This window comes from Crassostrea angulata, chromosome 4, assembly GCF_025612915.1.
Source record: "Crassostrea angulata isolate pt1a10 chromosome 4, ASM2561291v2, whole genome shotgun sequence".
NCBI classification, from domain to species: domain Eukaryota; kingdom Metazoa; phylum Mollusca; class Bivalvia; order Ostreida; family Ostreidae; genus Magallana; species Magallana angulata.
The window spans coordinates 36,615,842-36,621,468 of record NC_069114.1 but is presented as its reverse complement, the minus strand read 5'-3'; the positions used below and the strand labels follow the sequence as shown (position 1 = coordinate 36,621,468).

General features: G+C 32.5%; 1 pseudogene; it reads right to left on the bottom strand.

Moving 5' to 3' along the window:
- Positions 1-3,309: 3,309 nt before the first annotated feature.
- On the bottom strand, positions 3,310-5,419 carry LOC128179389 (short-chain collagen C4-like; annotated as a pseudogene).
- Between the last annotated feature and the right edge of the window lie 208 nt (positions 5,420-5,627).

Sequence of the window (5,627 nt, the reverse complement as noted above, 5' to 3'; positions counted from 1 at the left end):
AACATTTTTCTGGGTTTTATTTTATTTACAATGTTTTAGAAATGCATTTCAAATGATCAAATGAAATTTGAGAGTCGGCCGTAGAGTTATAAGAAAGATACAGGGCTCTTAAATCTTTGTCGTGTCCTGTTTTTGTTTACTTAGGTTCAATATGTCTGTAAAAATCTCTTTCAAGCTAATTTTCTATCTTCTAATTCGTTTTAAGCATAAATAGATAGTTACTAACGTTCAACACATTCATTTTATGTCTAAAACTGGAATTTTCACTTCATCATTCAAAATGTAAACCAAAGCTTTGTTTACATAGCGAAGAATAGTAAGCTCAGCAACTCGCCTATAATTCAACAAATGAAACTCAAATTTTAGTTGCCTGTAAAAAATACTTTACTGAAGCATTGTAAACATTAAAATCGGAAAGATAATTTTATACCCAAATCGTGACCATGCCCTTTTAAACAGTCCATATAGACTCCGTAAAGTCCGTGCTCTCAATGTAGATTTGGTTTTGGTGGATCAAAAATAATAATTAAAAAAAAAGTAAACACCAAATGTACAAGGAAGGTAATGATGAACAATGTAGAAATTATTTAACTAGCTGCAAGAATTCAAAATGCGAAGCAAGGCACCAAAAAGCAGTTCAGAATGCGTATATTCTTACGCTGACAACTAGGTCATTTCACAGAATGCCGTAGATTTCTGTCTTGTCATGCTTGCCTGGATTACAATCGATTGTTGTAAGAAATAGAAGGGAAAATATTAGATAGATGTAAATATTTCTTATAGATCATCTTTGCTTATCAATAGGATCGATCCGTCTAAGGGGGAATAGAACGTTGCAGTGTAAAATTATTTGTCAAAGAACTTTTTTGCTTTTTTAAACACATTAACATTAAGATGTTCTCTCCAGCATATATCATTTTCATGACTACTATCTGGCATTATGAATTTTTTTTGGACAATTTCAATTTTCTGCAATAATTATTTTATTTGATGGAATTTATTTGCAAATTATAATCATTAATTTTAAGAATGGAAATATAATTCAAAATTTTTAACATCATTGCCTTTTTTACAGATCAATATCATAATTTTATCAAAATATTGCTAAAATCATCAAATTTTGGACTTTTTGATTCTAAATTGGAACAAAATGTGATAGCACAAAAAAGATTCTTAATATTTTTTTTAAATTGCATATCAACCTTTGTATTTGCTTTTTAACTTAAAAAATTTTCATGGCCAATTTCTTGGCATTCAAGGGAGATACTACAATAAAAATCAGCCCTACCCTTTATTCTGGGAATTACAATTTTTTGTGACAATTTCTGTTTTGAACCATAAAAAAGTAATGATTTCTTTAGATTTATTAATTAACACTAACAGAATAATAATGAGAGTATATATTTGATTTTATTAACCGCTTATGATTTTGTACATTTACAGTTCAAAAATTGAAAATATTAAATTTTTCCAAACTAATGTTGTGAAAATGACTACTTAAGATCCGTAAAGTACGGGGGAAAATCTATCAAACCATGTTTGACGTCATAATGGATAAATGACATCATAGCATCATACATTCAAATCAATTATGAAGTCAAAATAGAGTTAGCACATCAAAGCATTATTACAATGTTATTCGCGTGATCAGTGTCCTGTTCTATCGATCCTAAATATTTGCAGACAGTGCAACTGGGGTTTTTATTTTCCGATGAATTCTATAGAAGTGTTACCATTTCATTTATCTGCAGTTAGATTAGAAAGTGAATTTTATCTAAAAGTGCTATAAATTCACGGATATTTTAAAGACAAAATTTTAATTTTAACATTTCTAGAATAACTTTGATATCGTACATGTAAATAATTATATTAAAAGTATGACATCAAAAGTTACCAGTGTTAAAAAAGTAAATGACTAATGAGTAATAATTTTCAGCTCGTAATGAAATTCACAACACTACTTTCGTGATAACTTTATAATACCACAATCATTTTGACATGTGTTATGTCATTAAGAAAGGTTTTCGAGGAAAATGTACTGGTATTGCCAACTATAGTTACACTATATAAATACTAACATATTAATAAATTATACAAACTGTTCATTGTTTTCCCTTGGACTGAAATGTCGCACTTCCATTAGTTTATAATGAGACATATTTACATTCCACATATTTTTTGCTTGTAAAGTGTGTTGAAAGCTACGGCAGTTATAACACTCTAATACACACAGGTTACTCAAAGATTAAAATGACGAGTTTTATTATGACGTCACAAACGTTGAACTCTGTAAACTGCAACGTCACAAGCAAAAATCAAAGTTCACTCTTTTGGCTGTTACAACATTATTATGAACTTTCCCTTAGGATAAGATAGGAATTTTAAGGTATAAAAAAACATTTGCAGACAAGACAAGAGGTTATCAAAAAGGTAAATATAAGCTTTAAATCATGATTTTTTTAAAGAAACAGTCTCAATAATGCAGCGATGTGTGCATACAAATTTTCATAACGCGCTAACGCGCGTTACTCACTTTGTATGCACAAACCGCCGCAGTTATGAGACTGTATCTTTAAAAATATCACGATTCAATGCTATAGTGACTACAGGATATATTATCGGATATATCTCACCGGATATATCCGTCCGGTGAGAATTAATATTCGGCAGTGTGGCTGACGTTTCGCCTACTCATCTCAACATTTAATGACATTTAATGAAAAAAACCGCGTCCTGTAATTTCTTTAAATATTTAGAGAAGTTGCCCTTTGAAATAACTTTTAAATTATAGAGTAGTTGCCCTTTGAATTGGCGTCACATTGTTGTGTCTGGAGCAGAATAAAAAGTTGCTCAAACCTCTGTGGAGAAAAGGAAAAAATCGTTTAGATTTAACCAGCAACAAAATATTATAAAAGAATAAAGATGCAGCGAAGATTTTAAAGACTATTGAAACGCTGAGAATGAAATTTCGATGAGATCGACTGTTTAAATTGGACGAGATGTAAGCTACATGTACTTTTATACATGGATTTTTAAGACCATAGCTTCGTATGAAATAAATGTGTCACTTGATAGTCCTTTGGAATACAAAACACGTATAATGTTTGTTACTGACTGTCTACAGAAATACCGGTACACTGTATTGGATTGATCCCTCAGTCTCATGGTGTATCATATACTGTGTATTTCTGTACTCAGTCAGTTGCAAACCTAATTATATAGTAACATTATTATTATAAAAACACTATGCTTTTTTTTAATCTGTGTATCGATATGTAAACTTTCAGATTCTAAACAAGTGTCCTTATCTTTTTTTATTGAGATAATTAGACAATAATTTCAACGGCATCTGATTATATAAATTAAGAGAAAGTCTTCTTTATTATTTGGTACACACGGCACATGTTAAAGTTTTGCCATTTTCATACGGCGGACACTCCAATGCCCCACAGACAGCAATTACGGGGTGAATCAGCTTGCCGTTGTCATTGACACGTCCGTTGATGACCGTTTCGGGGGATTCGTCCAAACAAATGTACTGAGATGCTGCTCGGAAGTCGTAGTAACCCGTTGCAAGATTACCTTTGTATTGCAGCTTCCATCCTGAAACACACACGTTAGTTCCTGGAATCATAAGAACACTGGATGTGGAAAGACTTCGGCAGACAGCGCATGGAATATCGTTGCCATCAGCAGGTCCAAAAGCGTTGGAATTGTATTCCGCACCATACATATAACCATACTGGGTGTCATGGAGTTTGGAGGTGAACACTGGGTCTCGTGTCAAGCAAACGTAATCGACAGCCGCGCCTTTGTGATCATAATAGGAGCCTCCAGCAAATCCTTCAGAACAATAACATGTAGACTTAAAGACTTCAATTAAAAACAAGATTTAAAAGGCATTTATAGATAAATATAATTATAATTCAAAATATATCTAGGTAGTCAATTCTCATAGAACAGTACATGTATTGGCAAATGTTCACACAATAAAATATATCATATTGATCAATGATGAGTTACCTAATATGAGTAATAATCACCATTGCATAAAAGGAATGAACTCCAATGTTAATTTAAGGGGGATGTGCGGTCATCTTGAACATTTGAGGATAAGAAAGTAAACATTTTTTGAACTAGCTTGTTTCTGCCCGAAATTGACTAAAACTGTTGCCAAAACATACAAAAACAATAAATATGAGATTCTACATGTTTTTATATAAGCAAATTGTGCATACAAGAACAGGACACCTAAAGGGACTTGGACACGATTTGAGCGCAAAATTTTCAAAATTTATTTTTTCCATTTTTGGGAGTTGATTTAAATCAACTCTCCTATGCAGTTACTCTGGCAAACCGAAAGTGAAACAGTGTTTGGACCTAAGCACAGATCATCACCGCTGACAAGTTCTTGAATATAATAAAAAAATTTCGATGTAATGTATGCTGAAGCATTGTTTTTCAAGGAAACCTATCTATAAACACTTTGAAAATAGTCCGATTTTATATAATACGAACAATTTAGATATTTATGTAGTCTCATGTATTCCTACGCCAGAGTTTAATATAGTCTCGTTCAACCAAACGCTTGGCTCTCTCCGTAAATCTCCGACAAACAGAGAGGCTCTCTTGCTTGTCGGAGATTAACGGAGACAGCTGAGCGTCTGGTTGAACGAAACTGGAATTCAATATCAATAGTGCTTGGATCCATATAATTTTTAGAATTGTTAACCATTTTATACATAAAAATAAAAAATGAAAATTTGATCTCAAATCGTACCCAAGTCCCTTTAAAACAGCTGTGGAAATGCGCCGCTACAGACTTATTTTGAAGATTTAGAAATCTGCAAACATGAAAAACGATAAATGTACAAGATGGCCGCCCACCCCCTTAAAAGATTTATCCAATGTACTATGTGTAGTTTAATCTTGAATACCGATAAGATTTTGTCCATACCAGAATACACAAGTTCGGTGTCGTTATCGGGGCAGCCATGATTTCCCCAGCGAACAAAAATAGCACCGCCTAAAATTGTAAAAATCGTAAATTCATTTACCTTTGATTTGCTTAATTTTTGTTTTTCAATTTGATTCTTCTTTTCATTCTGCAATTTTAACAGTGCCTCATTTCAATCGCCAAAATACACAAAAGGTTAATATTACCGGACTGCGTTTTTGTTTGAATTTCGGCAATAAGTCTTTACTGAGCAAGCAATTTGTTCTGTTGGTCCTGTAACTTGGAATTCATTTCTTGCATTTTGTGCTGCATTGCTGTTATTTCAGAGTGAATTAAGTCCAGGTCATTCAAAAGTATTCGTTTTTCTTCAACTGCAGTAGCTACTAATGCCAAACAGGCAAAAAGGAACATGTTCAAAGAAGCCAATGTCATAGTCAAAACGGATTTCAGTACATATGGCATGATTGATCATATCAGTTCTTTCTTTATCAGGTTTACGTCGCAGGGATATAGTTTTGATCATACAGGTCGACCGGCAATTTTTCTAGATCGCCGAGGTACAATATTCTGTTTCAGGAAGATTCCTTTCGTCTTTTTTTTTTATTATTAATTATCTATATATATCCAAAGGATATTCGAATAAGCGTCCTTCATCTTCATATTAATATGT